At 40.6% G+C, this 22,253-nt stretch overlaps 1 protein-coding gene across 9 annotated transcripts in view; it reads right to left on the bottom strand.

Moving 5' to 3' along the window:
* Positions 1–22,253, bottom strand: part of RBMS3 (RNA binding motif single stranded interacting protein 3) — a 708,203-nt gene that overhangs the window by 641,075 nt on the left and 44,875 nt on the right. The window lies entirely within an intron of this gene.

Here is a 22,253-nt window from a genome sequence, read left to right as displayed (position 1 = left end):
CTGCAAACCACCCAACTCTTGGCACCCACACATACAATTTGAAACTGGTGGGACTCTCTGCACAGCTCCATGCTTCACTTGGTGTCCTTGGACTCTGCACCCATTAAGAGCCAGGTCTAACCTCTCAGGAGCTTGATTAGTTTGGCTCTCAACTGCCTATGTTAAAAGCACATTGGGATGCCTGGTGGAGGACTGGGCAGCTCTCTGCTGCGTTGATCTCCCTGTGCATGTGAGTGAAAGAAGCATCGCATGCTGGGTAGTTCAGGGGCTCTAAGGAGCTGAGTTCCCATAAGGACAGGTTGGAAAGAAAAAAAAAAAATGGATAATTAGATGGACAGGATGAGCAGTGCTGGTCTACGGGATCACTGAGGAGTCAGGTTTGGTCATAACCTCAGCCTCGGCACAAATCAGAAACCTAACAAAACCTGTTTAAAGCTGCAGTGAGAATTCTTGTCTATGCTGCAGTACATTGCTCTATCTTTTTTACCTTTTTTTTCTCATTTTTCTGTCATATTATTACCACCCATATATCCTTTATTCATGTGGATCAATAAGAAGACAAACAACAAATATCTTAATTGGACTATTTACATTTTTGTTCTTATTGCCTTTTTTTAACATAGAAAACAATGTGAATATATGAAAGAAATTATATATATATATAACACCTCTAAAAAGCACACTGATGATATTTTAATACTTACGTAGAGCAGTTTGTATGAATATTATTTTGAAGTAAGCTTCAAATCTTTGCTTAGGATTTTATCTTTCTAAAAAAAAACAAATATTCAGCACTATAGGAATACTTCCCCTACTTTGAAGTATTTATGTTGCAGAGAGCATAATGTTTGCTGTTAATTATAGGATACATTAATTACCTCTATATAAATATGCTATTCTGCAAACTACTCTTTACATAAGGTGCATTTTACTTCAAGTGCATCATTTCCTTCTGCAGGATCTGAGGTTCCTAGAGGGGTATGGCAACAGTGATGCAGACCTTCACCACACTAAAGGCAGTACGAAGAGCAGGAAAACTCCTTCTCAGTCCTTGAAAAATGCCAGGTCCCCAGCCAGTTCAGTCTAAAGCCTCCAAATCCTTACTCAGACTTTGCAGGTGCAAACAAGCATGTGTTCTGGATGAATTCTGGCTTCATCTCTTTAACAATACCTAAGCAACTCCTTTCTCTTCCCTAACTGAATTTATCCTCCCCAGACCTCTAGACCACGGAATTGCTAATATCCCTGTATTAGAGATGTGAAGCTCACAATGACTCGCGCACCTGAGATCACACAAGGAGCCTGGGCAGATCCACAAATGGAATTTAGGAGTCCAGAGCCCCAAGTCTATTACCCTAACAGCTGAACATACTAACCAGGAGTGTTTTTAAGGTGCATCTCTTCTTTTTTAATGAGCCTAAGACTTTCCCTCATGGTGTTGGCACAGGCATTATTCTGTAGCCTTGGACAAACTGCAACATCTCTCCCCCAGAAATTATCCCTGTAAAATGAAAGTTGCCACTCTTTTAAAAGGCACTGCTATCCTGGCCTGACAGATGCATTTCTATCCATCCATTAAATGCTACTGGCATAGTGGTACCTTGCACCCAGAGCAGAGAACGCCCTACTACCCTGCTCCTAGCCTAAACAGTAGTACTTGCAGTGACATTTCAAATCAGATATAGCAGAGGTCAGTAATGCTGCTGTGGGTAACAGGGGACAGTAAGTGCAAAACTAGCAACTAGAATAGCCTCAGTCTATCCTAATGAAAGGTGCGAGAGAATACAGTGTAAATATACATACTGATTTTCTAGCCAATGAAAATATGTTTTGTAAATGCTTATCTGGCAACTCAGCAGGTAAACAAATGGGTCAGTGAGTTAGGAAAAAAATGTTTCTTGCTCTATCATTTCAGGAGGATAAAGCCTGCAACAGCCTGCATTTTAAGGAAACCTCCTTCTACTTGCAACAGTGGAACTGTTGATTACACTGCTTCCTCTGCAAAGCATTTGCTTAGAAAAAGAGAGCACAGCCCTAGTCCCTGAACCAGCTTTTTCCTATTAATTTAACTTTGCTTGCCCTATGTGTAATGCAGCCATTTGAAATCCTTCCATCTTGTTTGCAACTTGAATCGTCTCTATTTTTAGAGGACTTGGAGCTATGCTATGACTTTACCAAATGGAAAATGTAATCATGTCTCTGTTATGTATAACAAAGTGTGTGTTTGCCCTGAGCCAGATGAACTGCATCATCAGGATTTTGGACAGAGTAAGATTTTTGGGACAGTAACAGTCCTAGGAACTGGCCCTGCCAGCAACTTTTCTTTCCTAACTTGCATTAGCTTGGGGTTTGTGACAGCTCCCCAGAGAGCCGCACTGAGGCAGCGCAACAAGAAGACACAGTGCCTTAAGAATGCATGAAACCAAATGACTCAATTTGTCCGTATAGCTGATCGGGATTTAATCTGTTCGACACAGCCAACTTGGGAAAAGAAAAAAAAAAAAAAAAAAAAAAGGAAAAAAAATGTTTCTTTAGGAATAGCTTGTATATGACATCGCTGTAACTAAATCTCAGCTTAACCAGCATTCACAGAGACTAGAGAGGGTGACACACTCCTCCCAAAGTCCTCATGGGCAGATTTATGCTGCCGGACAGAATTTGCATGTATTTGAACTTCACTCCTAGCTGGTCACATTGAGTGCTTCTGCTCTGCTCCAGAGGCGCTTCCCACCCAACTTCCAGGCTCTGCATTTAACAGGAACAAGCACGGGAAAGCTGACAGAGAAGCTGAGGAAACATATGGCAGCTTTGTGCACACAGAAAGGCGAGGTGTGACTGGGAGCGCACTGCATGCTGCTGCCGTCGGCGCCCCTCAAACGACCTACATAAATACAGCAGGGAACAGGGAAAATAAGCTGTTTGCTCACGTGTCGGTTTTCAAAGATTCTTAACCTAAGAATAACTAGATGTATTATTCAAAACATTCGAGATCAGAAACCATACATTCTTTTTAAATACTTAAAATTTGGTATATAGCGTGCCTTTACTGATGGTAACAGAGGGGCATAAGGTAAAAATACCCACATGCCTCTAATCTGGTTCTCCTCTCACAACAGTTTTCTACGGGTGTAATTTCATTGATCCCTGAGAAATTGTTACAGATTCAATGGAAAAGAATCTTGAGAGAGAAGAATCAGCCAAAAAACGTCACTGCCTTAAGACTGGTACATGATATTTTAAAATGCCATAATAAATGCATACAGAAGCCACAAAATCCCTTGCAAAAGGAATTCTGAATCGTCCACATGTGGGACAATTGTTCCTCCACAGAGTGGTCTTCCCTCAGTGGAGAAACTGTCAGCATACAATTACAGATCTCTGAAAATCATTAAATCTCCATGTTTACTGGAAGTGCATTAGTGAGAAAACACCACTCTAGTTCTCCAAATGTCTTTTGAACATAATAGCTTTCTTTTTTTTTTTTTTTCTGAAAATGAAATTCCCAAATCCGCTAAGAAATTACCACAAAATGTCACATTTCTGTAATTAATAATTCAAGTCTTTTCCCTGCCCAAACCCATAAAGAAATCAAAAGTACAATTGAAATGTTGTTTGCCTGGCAATATGTATTCTACTTCACAGCAGCAGTTGTCACAAAAAATACTTTTGGTGTTAAGAAAGACACTCTGGGCTTGCTTTATAAACAAATTTTTGCTGGCTCAATTGACATAAATCAGGCTAACTACATGATTTACATCAATTGCATTAGATCAAATTAACTGCTATAATAGAGCAAAACCATTCAGTTCCCCTAAATATTGCTAAATGAAGAAAAGCAATTCACATCAGGCAATTTGTAAGTACTTCAGAGTTGTTTGAAAAGTTATGCTCCCACTTTTAGAAACACTGCAAAAATATTTGGCATAACATCACTCTACCATACGGTAACTTTGCTCTGTATCAATTATAATCTTTCCTTAGCACTTTGCTCTTCAGCAATTACGATACTCTGCAATTTAACTTTGCCTCTGCTCCCGCATGGGGGAATAAGGAACAGAAGGAGTGGGTTGGGCCAGGGACCCAGCCATTTTCCCACTTTCTAAATAAAATCCAGTGCCAACCAGCACAGCTGTGACAGTGAAAAGATAAAAGCAGTCTGCACAGGTAGAGGACTCTTAACAAATGCTGGGGACCAAGGGTGCACCAAGAACGCCAGTGTCAAGACAACAGTCTGCATAAAAGGCAACCTATTTAGAAACAAAGTTATTCGCACCTTCCCATGCTCTGAAGGTTTGGATGACTGTCTAACAGCGTAAAGTTGGCCTTCCAACTCCAAATGTTAGGCCACTCACAGTCAGATGTTGTGAAAGGCTGCCTGCAACTGAAAAACTCCTCTCTTTGGAGACCGTATTGATCCACTTTGAAAGTTCCTGGCATAATTTTGTTCAGTCTTACAAAGCATCATCTCTAGGCAACCAGTCTTTGGTGGGCTCCCAGTTATTGCTTAAGACAAGTTTTTTCTGTGTTATATCCATCGTCTCCCATTCCTTCCCTCTGGGCATTGAAATCTGTCAACACTTTTTAAGACAGAGGCAAACGGTTTTATTTCGACTTGACCCCGTGGCAAAAGTGTATTGCTTTCCTCCACTGCCTCCAAATTCCTTATCATTATCGATTCGCTTCGTATTGAAACCATATCGGTAATTGCCAGGAGTCCTGTCCATCGAAATGGATTTGAATTCTAGCCCGTGATTGTACCAGATATCCTTTCAAAGAGCATTTAAATTGTATTGTAAAGGTGTCTAAAGCCTCTGATAGCTGTGCTAGATACCTAACCCACCTCCACCACAAAGCTGTGGTAAGAGACAGTGTCCTTTAGAAAGCTGTATGTGCTCTGCTGAAGTGCGGAGCCCTCAATGCTCTTAGAGTGGGAGCTGGGCCCAGGGCACCTGCCTGGTTTCCATGGGAAGGGATGGGGGCCCGAGCAGCTCGGATGCAATTCAGCCCCTTCGTTTGCACAAGCTGCAGTCAGTGGGTAAGGGTCAGCCATGCGGTTCATCTGCTTCACAGCCCAGACACAGCAAAGCAGATCAGGAAAAAGGATGTGTGCATTACTATTCAGAGTGAAATGGGGGGACATTTTGAAGAGGATCCCTCCTCAATCTCCTCCAATCCTTAATGTTTCTTTTCACTGTTTTACTCTGACCCCCCTCTCCTCACTTTCTGACACTCTTTCAGCAGCAGCAGAATATGTTTTAGAAATACATTTAATCTCTCCGGCCCTATTGTCAGACTTACTGGAACTGTTTTGACTTGTAAAGAGCACCATGTGCTGCCGATTCTGAAGAAGGCTATGCTTGCATTTATAGACAGAACAAGACAATAGGAAGCATTTTTATATCATTTATAATTAGCCCGTGGCAACTCATCTCCATGGATTAGGAAGTTTCATAAAAGAACAACACACCTAGTTCAACCATTGTACCAAAAGAAATGGTACTTTGCAGAAAAGCTTCTTATGAGGGAAATTTTTTCTGTATGGAGTTTTCTCTGTGTGGGGAAATTACACCATGTAACCTTGCCAAACCTACAGCTTATAGACATATATATTTAAGTGTAATTAATATATTTGTTTCAGGGCATATTTTGATTTCATGTTTGGACATAGAAAAGGTTTCAATTTTTCAAAAAGGAGGGTTGTTTTGGGAAAGACTTCCACTCCTGTTTGAGTGATACAGTATTAACCATTGTCAATGAATGCAGATAAGCAGTGCTGTTTAAGAATAAACATCACTCTCTTTCTTTCTGTACGCATGTATGTATGTAATCAAATTAATCCTTGAATGATTCCTTTGACGTCAGCTTTGCTTGATTCATGGCAAGACAACAAAGGAAAAAGTAATTCTTTGTTTATAATTCAGAAACATGAGAAACCTGATTGTAATAAATGTATTGCCTTATGCTGAACACGCCTGTATTCCCATTTTGAAATGCATATGCTTTTGGAGCCTCAGCATTTACCACAAGGAGGATATAAACCTCATAGAGAAAATCACTATGGCTGGAACACACCCAGCAAAACCAGAAATCCAGTACCAGTTGGGTAGAAATCCCTTGCCAGTTGAGTGGAAAGTCCAAGTCCTGTTTGGTCAATGTTAAGACACTAATCTTGCAGATTTTTGAGTTGCCATCTCAAAAACATCTCACCCACAGCCTGTGCTAGGTATTTATTGTTTATATAGCAATATTATATAGAAGCTCCAATCAATGAATGGGACACCACTGTACCAGCTATTAGCAGGATCACAGAATCACAGAATAGTTTGGGTAGGAAGCGACCCTCAAGGATCACCTCGTTCCACCACCACCATGACTCCTGCTATGGGCAGGGACACCTGCCACCAGACCAGGTTGCCCAAAGCCCCATCCAGCCTGGCCTTAAACACCTCCTGGGATGGGGCATTCACAGCTTCTATGGGCAGCTTGTTCCTGTGCCTCACCACCCTCAAGTCAGTGAGGGTACAGTCAGATACGGTCTTTATTTGGTTACAGACAAATGATTGTTTCTTTCCTACTTAATTTGATGAAGGCATCCCAAGCACAAGACTGACCTATGGGAGGAAGAGCTGTTTAAGAAAACAATCTAACCTGAAGCATGTATTCTTCAAAATGTAAATTCTTATTCTCTCATTCACTTCAATGAGTTCTGAATGTTTAAGTTTCTGCACTCTAAAATTAATGTTTTTGTTTTACACAATCCATGAGTTTGACAGATATGTATGCCCTCCCTTTACAAATTCAGAGTGTAATTAGTTGAACTCTTGTTTTAGGCAAGTCTGAAAGTTATTCTGAACAGCATCACTTATAATGGGAGATACCCTGTAGGGAACAGAGGTCACATGGGCTGCAATAATTCTAAACAAGAACATTTTGCAACTCTATCAAAACATGATGAAACCAGAAACCATATCAAATGAATCAGGCAAACTCTTTGGTAGAAGGAATGAATAGAAAAAATTAGTTGTGGTTGTAAAGCAATCATGGTATTATATTATTAGCATACGGGGTTAACAGTTATGGTTAACCATCACACCAGAGGAAATAGGTCCAATGCCAAAATACTTTAAATCAGCATTCAAATGTGCTCCGGTCAAGATACAACTTACCGGTAAGACTCAAATGAACAGTATAATGTGAATTAGCCAACACTAAGCTGCTGACACCTGATGTTTATAAAAGACTGATAAATATTAAATTAGCAAAACAGAGGTTAATTTTATGGACATTTTCAAAAGGTCTGAGCTAGAACAGCATGATTTTCCCTTTCCTTTTGACTTCTTCTAACAGTAGCACAATGGAGGCTCAATTTGTTCAAGAAAACAGCGTTAGGAAACATAGACCAGATTCGGGTTAAAAGTGGATTGAAAAAAATAGCAGAAACTCTAGTGTTAGGAGGCAGGACTGACTGAAACAATGAAGTTATACACCCCTGACACCCCTTGTACCTGTAGGTCAACACGGATGGCCGTGTAACTAACTTGCCAGGTCTACAAGTCTGGATTTGCAGAAGTGAACAACCTCTTGTGCACGGTGTTAACAAGTCTGAATGTCCCTTCTTGCTTAAGGAAAGAGGCAGCCTGAGGCAAGGCAAGATTCTTGCAGTGAAAAATCTCATCATCCACTGGATTTCGTGGGGAAGACCTGAAGGTGCTGAGCAGGGTGTAAGTACACGCAGGGGTGATCACTTCTGCCCCTGGAGGCTAAATGTGAAATGTATCGCCAGTTTTTGACTAGCAGCAATCAGAGCTGTTTTAATATTTTAGTCAGAAAAAGCCTGAAAAATCCTATCATGCTGTGTGTTTTATCTTCCATTGCAGAAAAATAAAACAGCAGCAGCAAATAAAGCTTGTACCAATTCAATTTGGAAATAACAAGTTCAGCAAAAATGAAGAGACACAACAAATTATTGAAGTTACCAGGTTTGAAAAGACCTATATAGGGAGACAAGGTGAACTAGAGGTGTAAATAAGTTTTTAAAATTGAATGAGTTTTCTAAGAAAGCTTTAAAACAGACAAGGTGCAAGGTGAGAATAAAACAAAGATTTAGAATGTCATTTAACCACAGGAATTCAAAGCGTGGAACTAGGCTGTTCGCCTCTTGGACAAATCCTCCTACTCCCCACTGAAAACGCTAGAGGGCAAGAAAATCTGAGCTGTTCTGGCAGCAAGTGGACTGTGAACACACAGAACCCTGTCATACACCCATGGTTATAAAACTCCAGAAGGAACTGAAAGCCTGCTCCCATAAATCAATGGGGAAGGAAAAACACATGAGGACCAGGACACACATATAAGCTTCCTTTGACATGCCAGTTGCCTGTAGCAGGAAGGAGAAAAGAGTAAGAGAGGGTGCACATTATCTCCATGGCAAGAACACTGGTCTGACAATGACAAAGGCCATGTCTATGTAAAGGCCATGTCTATGTTCTCTCGATCCACAAACCAGTGGGGTTCAAGTTTGCAGTTCAAGAACCTTCCTTTTTCTTCCCACTCATCTCTGCTGGCAGGTAGATTTTCTCCTCAATCTGAACTAAAAAAAAAAAAAAAAATAGACATCAATTTATTTTTTGAATATGAACAAAACCCAATGGGAGAATCAGGCAAGAAGAAAATTGCAGGCTTTTCAATCTCCTATTGTAGGGAAGTATGCTGGAAAGACATTCATAAAATGAAATGAATGTAAAGAGTACATCCAAGAGTGCAGATTAGTGAGGAACGCATGTGTTAGGATTTGCATAATTCCAGCTGGTTGGTGGAACATTTCATATTAACAATAATGCTAAAAATAACATATTTTGAATATACTTGAATAGACTACGCTTAAGCAGTGCTGTTTTCTTCACAGATGATGGGTGCTCTAAGAGAATCAAAGGCAAATGCAGGGCAGGAAAATTCATCCTTGAGTGAGGTGATTGCAGACAGCATTGCAAACGGGTACAGCTATTGCAATGAAAAATGCCAACATATATAACCAAACAAGACAAAATTCCTCCACCTACTCATCAATAATGCTTTAGTGCCTGTAAGAATCCAGACATTCAGTTCTTGTTCAAGAGAAGTTCAGATCTGTTTGATAGTGGGTCTAAATTAAGCACTGCAGGGTTGAGAGACTCCTGAAATTGCATTGTTTTAAAGACTCACAGAGTTTAAGGGTCTTTATTTCAGTGACTCTAAGCACTGAACTGCTAAAAAGTTATTTTTTTATGCTTTTCTTTTTGCTCTTTGTCTAAGGCTACTCTACCTCTATCTTATATTTTGACTTGGTATTTTTCTCAAAATCCCATTCCTTCAATCACAGGTATCTGTAAAGATTTCATTTTTTTCTTTAAAATAAAAACCCAGATGCTCTTAGCCTTCATTACTGAAATGGCAAGTTTTGAAAACATCACTAAGCTGAAGATAAAAGATCAAAAACCAGAAGGCAAATAAAATAATCCACATTTTGTTTTAGAGTCCCATTTTTTTTTCAGCCAACGTCATGATATTTTTGAAGTGTAACATGATTTATAAAGGTTGGAACATGGAGAGAAAAAAAAAAAAAATCAAATAAAGTCCCTTTACCTGCAAACATGAAGATACCCATTTAACTGGACATACCACTATTTCCAACAAGTTAATGGAATGACTGATGTGCGTAAGAGTGAACATGTATGAATAGTAACAAAATGTGAAAAACATTAGTGGAAAAAGCACTTTTTGAAGACTCAGGCTGAATATCAAGTTTTATTCATTTTTTTTTTCTACATATTAAAAGTGAATATCAGCCTAGAGGATGTAACAATGGCTTAGTCTACTGACCATCTGAAACCAAGATCAGAAGTGTTGCAAGTAAATATGCAGCATGAAGAAAGAAAATGAAACATCCACCAAGCTCTGGACCTACCAGATGATTAAGCCAATCAAATGATGAATCAAATGGGAGTAATGACCAGTCAATGAAAGTATTAATTAGGTAAGGCTGAATTTTGGGTGATAAGTTGAGAAAAAGAAAGTTGTCAAATCAAAAAGTCTTCCTAAAAGACCATGTCAGTATTCTCTATTAAAATCAGAAAGATCCGGTTCGTAAGTCTGACTTACGAACGAACAGTAGATATGTGATTGACTCCTATGTACCTCAGCTTTAATTTTTCAGTATGTCACTAACTTGATTTTCAGTCCCAGAGCACCTACAGCTCCACTGAAGTAGTAGCAGATGTAAGAATTCAGCCTCTTTGAAAATTCAGCTAAAGGCACTTGGAGTTAGGAACAAAACGTAGGCTCAGTTGCATGCCTATTACTGTATGATCATTACGACTACTCACAAATTAGGCACACAGTCACACACATGGTCTTAGGCACATTGGGGAGAGTTTCAAAGACACATCATGGGATGATAGGATTCCAGCTCCCTGTAAAAGCACATGCCTTTGAAAAGTTCACCCTGGGCTTTGAACAGCTTTCCACAATGGATCTCTTCTAGGATTCAGTGGTAATAGAAATTGTTCCTTATATATCACCAGTTAATAACTCAAGATTAACAAAAATATGCTTAGTTTTTCGCAAGAGGAGGGAAACGTCATGCATTGCTCCTAGGAAACGTGTGTTGCAACAAGAGGAACAATGCAGGGCAAAGATCATACAAGAGATACACACAAGAAGCAGAAATGCTACGTGGCTATGTGAGGAGCATCTCATTTGAGTCATCTATTTTAATAGTTTGTTTGTTTACATTGAAATCATGATGAGGGCAAAAAATTAAGCTCATTCACAAAAATAACACATTTCTGAAAAATCCGTTGTGTGCTTTTGTTCCATTACAGTCTGGAATTAACATTAGTAGTTTAGTGGGTTCTTTTTACTCTTCCACATTTGCCTTTTTATACTGGACCCAACACTTAACATGTTTCAGTGATAGGGAGGAGGGTTAGGAAGAGACGCAGGAATGAGAGAAAAAAAAAATAAGAACCTTGATTTATCTCAGCCAAGAATGTCAATTTAAGATTCAGAATGTAATCATATAGCTTTTAAAATCATCCAAATGTATTTAAAATCTTTTGATCTACCACGTAAAATGCACTTAAGCAACAGGTAACACAAAGTTCCTTGGAGTATAGCACCTTCTGAGGAGCTATGAAGGAACAGAAAACTAGTGATCCTTCAGGTAAAGGTGTCCCAGAAATGTGCATACCAGCGCATCTCCCAGCTTCACAAACCTCCTTTCAGTTCCTTGGCTAAGGACAACTTTGGCCTCTTACTAGGGGAATTATTGTTAAGGACAGGTGGATTATTAAAAGCAGTTTCAGGATGATTTATGGTGAGCTTGATCTCTAAAAGACAATTATGAAACAGAGAGCTGGACATCTGAATATTACGTTTCCATTTTCCTTTCTCCCAGCGGATGAATGCTTGATGCTATTGTAGGTTATTATATAAAAAGAATGATAGGTTCTTCACCTAAGCCTTATAAAGCTTGATTAACAACATAATCCCATTTTTTTTTTTCAGAAAACTTTCAAAAGAGTGATCAAAGTGTATTATTGATGGCCAGCTTTTATGCAGAGAACTTAAACAAGTAGTTTGACATCCTAGAGACCAGATTTTCAATTCAGAACAGAACGCAACCTGAGGTGAAGATACGCCTGAACACTATCAAAGTATTACCTGTAGAAAATCTGCAAAGAGGAGGGAGGAAATATTCTGGGAGTAATCGCTACTTGATTGTCCATGATCTAAGGAGGAAAAAAAAAAAAAAAAAAAAAAAAAAGGAAAGAAAAGAAAACTACATCTTTCATGACATTTGAGATATTTGAAATAGTTTCATGGGCAACTGATGATGTTATGTATTGTCTCGTCTTGGAAATGTTAGCCTTTCCTCTCCATTCCTTTTATTTTACCAGAGTCTGGTTTTAGCCTGATTTTCTTTTAGCTGAGTATTTTTTAGCTTAGCCATGGGAATAGTCAGGAGTCCAGTATTTTCTTTGTTGGGTGCAAAGATGCCTATACGTGCTATGGTACAGTTAGTTTCCCTCATAGTAGTTGTACCAAGGCAGGAGAGAGGATAGTATTTGTAGCTTTTTTTTACAAAGAATACCAGGGAAGAGTTGCAGCTATGCACTAAGGTTCAGTTACTGAAGCTGGATTGAATCCATATCATTTGCTTACATCTTTACAAGATCTTCAAGCATATCAGCTGCAATGTGTTATTCACAATGTCAAATATCCTAGACAGGCCAGAAATAAATCTGTCTATGAGCTATGACTAAGAAATCATCCATTAGCAACACAAAAGTAATCTCTGCCATATTCTAGTCCTGAGTCCAACTGAGAGGGCCTAACATATTGGCCAAGATCAGCTGCTTCTGAGGTTGGCTTTTTGCCGTTTTCTCAGTCATCCCAGAAAGAAACAAGAAATTAGGCAGTGTGTTAGCTTGCCAAATAAATGACATAAAAAACTTTTAGTTCTGATCAGATTGTTGTGTTTTCAGAGAAGGTGATAAATAAAGAGAAAAATATATATTTTACATTATATATATAAAGGAAAGACTTTTTAGACTGTCTTCATAATCTGTGGCACATCAGCTATTTTGTTCTCCAGATTCTTCCTCTCTCATAAAACTTCTCCAAAGAGCTGATATGCATCAAATTCTGAAGACCATAAAGTCCTCGTGAATTTAGCATCTTATCTTCCCTTTCAGGTTAAGGGATGGGTTTGGTGACAGACAAAGGAGAAAGCATGGTGCATGTAAAAAACTTAAAATGGGGTACTATGAGATTTTGATGATTCATCACATTTCTGGTGAGCTAAACATAACTGTTCCCTAGAGAAGCACTTTCCAGAAGTACAATAATTTTCAAGCAATTGTCCAGGAGGAAAACATCATCCATCAAGACTGCAGATAAGCATGCTATGTATACACTGCATAACTTCACCTCAGTTGTAGAAATTAGATGACTTTTGCTATCAGTACCCAGCCCGTTTCAGAGCAGCCCCTTGCACCTGAGCCATGGCACATCCTGCAAGCAGGTGAATTCATTGTGTTTACCGTGAAGATATCCCAGCACCTGCTAAACCAGAGGGAGAGAAAGCAACAAGGTTGCATTTCTTTTATCATGATATGATGTAGCAGACCTCTAAGTCCGGTCTAAGACATCAGAAAGTGGGGCTAGAAAAATAGTTTAATTTGACATATTGGCTTTGTGCCTTTCTAGATGCAGTGTGGAACAACTGCTTCAAATATAAACTTTTACTGCAAGCCTACTGCTAAGGCAGGGCTTGAAAACCTGCAAGCATTTATCCCACTATCTGTAGGACTCCTGCATGCAGCTTGCTGTTAGAAACAGCTAGTTTTAAATGTGGGGGAGGAAATCAAGGCATGATAAATATTGGTAATTTCTGTTTGTACTGAAAATGCATCACATCCAAACCCAACATCCGTTGCTGTTGTCTCAATTTCTGGTAACAGCAAGCTTCAATATAGGCCCAAATCAGCTGCCACTGAAGCCGATGAGAGTGATGCTTTAATAGGAACAGCACCAGTCCCTGCTGCCAGCGCTGCCCTATAACAAGCATCAGCAGCCTTCCTTTGCACCCCTGGAGTGAATTCCCAGTCCCCTCAAGCCCTTGCCTTAGTGGCACTGGCTAAACAGAAAGGAAAGTACAAACACTGGGTATTTCCTTCATCTTTTTTTTTTTTTTTTTTTTTTTTTTTTTTTTTTAAAACAGAGCAAAACAGACAGCCCATGAACCTCCACCTGGAACAGGGTGTGCTAAACTCATCTGCTCCAGCCTCTCCAGCAAGCAGCCTTGCTGTTAGGCTTGCACTAGCTGCCAGCTCCAACCCCATGGACTAGGCTTCCCAGAAGTTTTCAGAAGTTTTCAGAAGTTTTCAGATGCTGCAGCCCCTTGGCTCCCTGAAAATCAACCCCCAGAATCCATTCCCTGTCCTCTGTTTTGGACATCCCTCACCCTGAACATTATTTCTGTGCTGCAGATAGTAGGTTCCATGCAATTTGCAGCAGGTAACAACTGTGGCTCGACACAAATAGTGGCTTATTCAATGCCTAGACCTCATTGCAGGGAAGTAATGTATTTGGGATGGGACTCACCTGGCTGACTTTATTTCCAGGTTAGGGCACGCTTTCTAAACTAACCAGCTAACTCCTGTTTTAATCAGTGAGGACACAGGCAGCTGAAGATTCATTTAATTCCTGCACAGACATCTAAATTAAGTGCAATGAATTTACCTCCTTAACTCATTGACTGCAGAGGGAACCCAGAGAATTAGCTCAGGCTGCTCGCTTCCCTTTTTAGATCTGGTTAAGCACTAGTTACATGATCTGAGCCCCATGCAAGTGTCAGATCCCAGTGGGGATCTGATTGGCTTATATATTGCAAAAGATTTCAAATATCTTCTTAGTGGCTCTCTGTTTACCCAAAACACCATATGTTCTGTAACTTCCAGCCAACCTCTAAGAAGTCTAGCTGAGGTGTTCAAATGTCTTAATCTGCTCCTCTTAGAAACAGGAAAAATATGTTTTACGAGATAATGCAGAAACGTCCATCTTTTCATATGACAAACACAGCAATACTTTGTTTTATGTTTGGTTTCATGCATAGGAAAAGAGGTGCCTGTATTTTTCAAAGCATTATATTTTCCAGCATGACTTCTCATCAGACCTTCAAATCTGGATGTAGCTTTAGCTTTGTCAGCCAACTGAATGTCCAAGTAATTTTATGATTGGTGTCGGCATTCAACCGAAGGAATGGAGTCTCAGGTATTTTGGGGTAACAAAACATTTTTGGTTACAATTTTTAAGCATACTAAAAATTATAATGCAGGAAACTGTAGTTGTTTGCTAAATCTTCCAGATGACAACAAAGTAATGAATTAGTGGGTAAAACTCTGAAATGCTGACAACTGCAAGTTAGACTTCTGTAATGTACTGGCAGCATGGTTAACAGCCTGCAACCAAAATGTCTTATAATCTTTATGTGAACCATCAATTTATGCCTTTAAACTTCCACAGCTATTATACTGTTAGATTTTTTTTCCTTGCCAAAGCTTACTTTATTTTCCTGGGCAAATTCTACGCTAACAAAATGTTGGCCTGGGGCTGTTTGAAGAAACAGATATATAAGAAGAAATGAACATCCACCTTAGTAGCCATTCACACAGGATAAAGTAGGTCTACTTTGCACGTTGAGATGCTGGAAGGTCAAAGTAGCAGCAAGAATAATTAAGAATAAAATGCAGTAAAAGCCATGCATCATGTTAACTTACATCCTCCTTAACCCCCAGATTTTCCTTTAGCATCTTCTCAGTCAGATTTTCCTGCATGTCACTTACGTACTCGCTCTTTACATGCTCCATGTAAAAACAGTGCCAGCTGAATTGTCTGCAGGTTGCACTAATTCCTAACAGTGTGACTGCTGAGACACAGGTTTTGTGAAAAACAGGATAAAGGAGAACTTTCTTCAGAGTCCTGTCATGGAGAAAGAAGTTAGGAGATGTTGCTTTTTCATTATTTTTTTTTCTACTGTTCTTTTAGTGTACACTCTGGAAGTTCCTAGGTCTTGGAAAATGTAAGGACAAGATATGAGCATAAGCTCACTGAGACATCCGCTACTTTCTACTGCTGCAGACAGGCATGGGCAACCTGGCCTTTCACTCACGGTGGCCTGTTGCAGGTCACTCATACTTCCACTAATTCCTACCTGATGACATAGACCCATTAGTCTACAATCCAAGGTGGCCCTGGGGCCATTCCTGGCATGCAACAAGCTCCAAAGCAGCCCTAAGTCATGTTTTCTCCCTGCAGAAACCTATGCCAAGAACTTGTCTTTTTGAAATCTCTGCTATAACATTTCATGGCCATTCCAAAAGACACCACTGCTTACAGACTGCAGTTATAAAATACTGTCCCATAAACTCATAAGACTATTCAGAGACTATAAAATTGTTACAACAACTCCCTCTTGTATTATTCACCAAAAATAAAGGGGGAGGGAAGAGGAATAGCAATTCAAACTCTATGCAGGAAATATAGTGAGTACGTATTTACTTGATGCAAATTAACTCCACCTCTGTGTGACCATCAGTTCTTTGAAGGTGTCATTCTAGGCGTTAACTACTGAAAAGTCAATTTTAGCCATTTTTAAAAGGCACAGAAAATAATTCCGAGTGAGAAAAGTAAACTGCTAATCTAAAAACAAGATATGCCAAAAAATGTTACAATAAGTATATCCTGACAGAAACAACTGGCTTTAAGTCCTAAAGAGCCCACTTTATTTTTATATTGATAGGGTGACATCTTATTCCTCAAAAAAGCCAATGGAAATTTTGACATCAATTTCAATGGTGGCAGAATTTCATTCCCTGAGTTAAATAAAATTTATTTGATTTTCATGTTAAGTGCAGAGAAAAATCCTGCTCAGGTTTCCTGCTAATCCAGACTTAGAGTTCCTGCATCGTTACAGCAAGAGAGTTGGTAACCTTAGATCTTTTCAATACTGTACAAAAATGACCCAATTTCCCACATTCTTTTGAATACTAACTCTCTGAAGCCTGTGATGTGAAGAAGAACCGCTATGTTGCTCTTTGAGTTTCACTCAATATTCCGACTGCAGTCTTTGTAAGTCTGCAAGAATTTACATTCATTGTCTCTACAGAGTCACTTGCAAAATGATTTCCAAAAAAATCTCTTTCAACTACTATCAGACACTGTAACACAGGAACAAGGAATTCCGGGACCAATGGCCAGATACAGTTTGCAACTTAATTTCAGGCAGACTACAAACCAATGGTTTTGCTTGTGTGTGTATTTATTATTGGAGAAAAAACAAAGGTGCTTGTTAACACGCAACTTGACAAACGTCTCTGAAGACCTAGCTGGACCTTGTTAAAGAAAAGTCCTCTGCCCTAGGTCAAATAAGCTGTAATTCAGCATTACATCTACCAGCCAAGGAAGAGAGGGAGGGAGAGAGGGGGAGAAATGACTCTGCCTTGAGTGCCAGAGTCCAGGGGAGGTTTGGGGACCGCCAGCAAAAAAAGAAACAGACAACAACACAAAAACCAGTACCCTTTTGCTTTCAAGCTGTATGCATTTGATATAGAAAAAAAGGAGGAGACCAAAGGAATCTACGACTCCACCTTGTCATTCCTACAAATGTCTTTTTTAAGCAGAAATGTACTTTGATATCAAGCAACATTAAAAGTGATTGCAATAGATTAAGAAGAAAAAAAAGTTCAGAACTGTAGGAAGTTGCTTACATCCTACTGTTCCTTGACCTGAAGGTCAAGGAAGAGGGGGAAGAAGGGAGGGAAGGAGGGAAGGAGGGAGCGAGAGAAGGGAGGAAGGGAGGAAGGAAGGAAGGAGGGAGGGAGGGAAGGAGGGAAGGAGGGAAAGAAGGAAGGAGAGAAAGAAGGAGGGAGGGAAGGAGGGAGGGAAGGAAGGAAGGACGGACGGAAGGACGGAAGGACGGAAGGACGGAAGGACGGAAGGACGGACGGACGGACGGAAGGACGGAAGGACGGACGGACGGAAGGACGGACGGACGGACGGACGGAAGGACGGACGGAAGGACGGACGGAAGGACGGACGGAAGGACGGAAGGACAGAAGGAAGGAAGGAAGGAAGGAAGGAAGGAAGGAAGGAAGGAAGGAAGGAAGGAAGGAAGGAAGGAAGGAAGGAAGGAAGGAAGGAAGGAAGGAAGGAAGGAAGGAGCCAGGTGAAGAGAAGAGGTGGAGAGGCAAACAAAAGAAGAAAAGGAAAATGTAGTGGATTTACATTTTCACCCTTCATAAATCTTGATCATGTCTTCAACAAGATCTAGAAAAATCAGTTTCACTCCAGGACAGGGATGTTCATTACACAAGTTCAAACTGTATGAAAAATTACTGTGGGAAAATCATTCACAATTGATTTATGGCTAAATTGAGAGAAGTGGAAGTGCCATGGCCAATTGGCCGCCTTCAAAATATCTTCCAATCTTGCACCCCCACTAAAAGTTTAGCACAAAGCTGCTTTTATCATGTGAGTGCCCAAACACAAGGTATTAACCCAGCACATCCCATTAATCATCACAGCCACATAGGAATGAGACCAGCAATAAAATGGAGAAAGGGGAGAAATGAATAATTTAGTAATTGATCTCTATCTGGAAAAAATACACCATTCTAAAATAAACACTTCTCTCCTCACAAGCCTGAGAAAGTCCTTAACAATATTTACATTTAAAAATCTAATTAATTCATTCGTCTTTCTTTAAAAAAAAAAAAAAAAGGAAAAGAAAGGAAAAAAAAGGAAAAATCTTTCTGTCAGAGGGCAGAATCAGGCTGCAGAAGTTCTGTTCGCTTTATTTAAAAATATATATCTAATTTTGCGAGGGCTGTTTAGAGCAAACTGAGCAGAGGGAAGGCTTTGTGTGACAGATCTTTTCAGAGATCAGCTGTTCGATGTCTCCATATACTTCAAATCAATACAAAGGGCACATGGATGTTTAGATTAGTATCTGTGTTCCAAGAAGTGCTAAAATACCTAAGGCCTTGCATTAGCTTCTATGCTCTCCAGCAAGTTTCAGCAACAGCCACGTCACTTTAGAGCTGCATCATGCCTCTAGGAAGACTTAACTCGTGCACTGCCATGGCACAGGGAGTGTGTGGACCGAGAGCAGTGGCTGAATATTTGGGAAAGGAAGGGAAAAAGGATGAGGAACAGTTCTTAGATGAAGTTTCTCAAAGCAGCAGTCATCCTTCTGACACTGTGATGGGAGCTATGACCCGCTAGGGAAAGAGCCATCTACGTAGGCCTCTGAAAGAAGGAGGTCATGAAAGCCACTGGAAAAAAAAATGTGCCTTGTTCTTTTCGCATCCTGCTGAACAACACTCTGTGATGTTTCTCTATAAATTCATACGAACACCCCCCACACTCACACATTTGTTTCATATATACCTAAGCAACTGGCTTTAGGCCAGCTAATTAAGCAATGAAATGCACAGCTTTTTTTCCAAAGCACATGAATTAGAATCATGAAGTACTGCATACTAGAAAAGAGATTTGAAATGTGGAAGTTGCACAGTAGCTGAATGGCACTGTAATAGCACAAGCACTAGGCATCTCTATCAAAAGCTTTTTTTTTTTTTTTTTGGATAAATGAGCACAGTACACTAAATTATTAACTTCTCTTATACAATGTAAACAGGATTTCAGAAGGATGAATCAGGTAAAAATCAAGTAACAGTTTAAAAACTGGAGCATGAAGTAACTAAGCAACAGCCCCTCTGAAGATGCACTTTTGTCAGGAGTTAGGCTTTTGTAAGAACTGCTGCTGTAGCCCATCCTCTGCCCTTCTTAAAACCTTATTACAGTTGAATTTATGACATGAATTTCCAAATGTTAGTATCACCTCCCCAATTAGCCCCAGTTAGTATCTTTGAACAGCGGCTAAATTCTATCCAGTGTCCCTGTGGGCCTGTGCCATGGTAAGAAAAGAGGGGATGTTCCTGACTCCTCCTCTCCACCAAATTTAGTATCCTCCAGCTGTACTATTTCTACTCTTATGTATCTCCCAAGGTAAAAGGTCTGGCCTCTATTCCATCAGGAGTTTTCCCAGGCTCTTGAATATTCTTGTCACCCTTTTCCTAATCCCCTTCTTTCAGCCACATCATTTTTGAGCTGGAGAGGCAACCACTGCAAGCTGTGTTCTAGCTGAGACCTCCTTTCCACAAAAGAGCTTTACACAAAAAGCTCTGTGATACTCTCCCAGTTACTCAATATCTCAATATTCCTGAATGATAAGCAACCTAATATCGCAGTTGGGTTTTGGTCATGGCTGTAATCTGAGCATGTGTGCCCCATGCTGATCTCCCATACTCAGCTCCTCTGGATCCTGCAGGACTGCAGGATCTCCCGCCCAGCCAGTCTCATCTGCATTGCTCACCTCTTCCATTCAATCTCTCCACCATTGTTCTGCCCATTTTCTGGTCAACTTTACAGTTCTTTGAAAGTATTCATAGGTTGTGCTGCTTCTGAGCAGACCAAGTAATGGTTTCCAGTACAGATTTTGCTATTTTACTGCTCCAGCCCTCCCTCAGTACCAGCAACAAATGGGTTAACATCAGGAATCTCAGCCAATTTGCAGATGTCCGAATCCAAACTTCAGTCTCCTTCTACTAGAGCAGATTAGGCTAACCCTCTGCTTTTCCTCTGCTCCCCAGCTTGCAGCCATAACAGCATTCTGCCTCTGACTCCACAGCATCGTAGCTGCTGAAATCCTTTGTCCAGAGCTTTGTCACAAACCGGCCGCTCACAGCATTTGGTTTGCAATTACTCACAGCTCCTCCAGCAGAGTCTCCATTCTAGGAGATCACTGAGACGTCAGCTCGCATTGTAAAATACATGCTGGTGGACTACATCGTGCCATAATCTCTCTGGTACTTTACTATTGTTTCTAAATGAGGATTTCAAGCTGGTTGCCAAGTCCAGATGCAATGTGTTACTTAAATACATCACTGAATTACCTAACTATGCCTGTAGCTGATTCACAGGCGAAGCTCTGTTTTCAGCAGAATTTATTGAAGAGACACAAACCTCAGATCACTGCTAAACCCAGCCACAAATCAAAGTCCTCTGGCATATGGGACCAATCAGTCCAGCAGAGGTTTGCTGCTGGAGCACTCGGCAGTGCGTGCTGGAGTCACAGCCATTTGCCAAAGCATTTCTTCTCCCAGGGCTCTGCTAGTGCCAGTAGTGCCCTGCTCTCCTTCCCAGACTTGCCATGCACCCGTGCAGGGCCACTGCTGTTTCTGTATTATTTCTGCGATCCCAAATGCGCCCTGCTCTTCTAGAAGTCCTTCAAGGGCTCCTCTTGCCTTACAGCCCTCCAGGTGTTGTATTGCCATCTTCAAGAAGAGTAATGGCCAGGCCCAGGAGCTAAGCAACAAACAGCTGCCATGCAGGAATTTGAGGTTTTGATAGAGGATGGAATCAGGAGCGCAAGAAGGATGGCAGGACGCCATCTTCCACGATCTCTGCTGCACTGAGGATGCTCTACTGCAGCTCTGTCAAGAATTGCGTTTAGTCCTGCTCTGAGGAAAGGTAACCTGGATGCTGTGTGCCTCTGAGGATGCACACAGGGAAAGAACAAGCCAGAAGAATACCACTGACACAACCACCATTTGGGAAGAAGGAAGGAGAGGAGAAAAGAAGACTTAGCATGTATGAAGTGGTCCACCTTCACTTCCATCATCTTGGAGGAAGAGTCGGAAACTACTGAATCCAGACAAGAGGCCAACACGACAGCAAGGTTATTGTAAATGATAGCCATAATAAAAAATGCCATAAAATTACAAGGACACACTGGTGTTATTATACTTTCCCAATGAAATTTCAGTACTGAAAAAATCACATGCATAGCCACACTCTGAAGTCTGTCGGACAGCCCTCACAACAAAAGCTTCCTTGGGACTCAGTCCTTCCCTGACTTGCTCTGCTCTGCTTCCTCGCTTGCAGCAGCAGGGCTGGGACCTCAGCGGCTTTGTCCCATGTGAGCACTCATGCGGTCGGCAGGAGGAACGGCAATACTCTCCCCCAGATCCCTGACCTGCACACCTTGTTTATTCACAAGTTTCCAGTGTTGTTGAATGTCTCATTATTTAACCAAATACCACCACGCCGATTGAAATGTTGCTCAGATGTAAGCACTTTTTGTTTATTTACCCCAAAGTATACAGCACACAGAGCAAAAGGAGAAGAACAGCAAGCCCTATGTGTCTGCTTCCCCTTCTCCATCACAGCTGCATTTCATCTCATCCACCCTGGAGTCACCATCTCGCAGACAGGAGAGTGGCTCTGCTCCCAGCATGCTCCCCATTTGCCTGTCAGTTCCGCATGATGGGTGCTGAGTAACCCTCCTTCTTCCTTACGCCAGCATCTTTAAGGCTTTAATATTCTGTTTGATCTGAGGCTGTGGGAGGAGTAAGCAATCTTCTGTCTGGGTTATTAACTAGGTAGGGAATACTCCCCAAGAACTATATTCCCCAGCATTTCCTTTAGATCTCTTATCCATGCCATTGTGCTGTGGTTTTGTTTTGTGTGTGTGTGGTTGTTTTTCTTGTTGGCTTTTCTTTTCTTTTCTTTTCTTTTCTTTTCTTTTCTTTTCCTTTCCTTTTCTTTTCTTTTCTTTTCTTTTCTTTTCTTTTCTTTTCTTTTCTTTT

Source organism: Oxyura jamaicensis, chromosome 2 (assembly GCF_011077185.1).
Source record: "Oxyura jamaicensis isolate SHBP4307 breed ruddy duck chromosome 2, BPBGC_Ojam_1.0, whole genome shotgun sequence".
Classification (NCBI taxonomy): domain Eukaryota; kingdom Metazoa; phylum Chordata; class Aves; order Anseriformes; family Anatidae; genus Oxyura; species Oxyura jamaicensis.
This window is presented reverse-complemented; position numbering and strand designations above follow the sequence as displayed.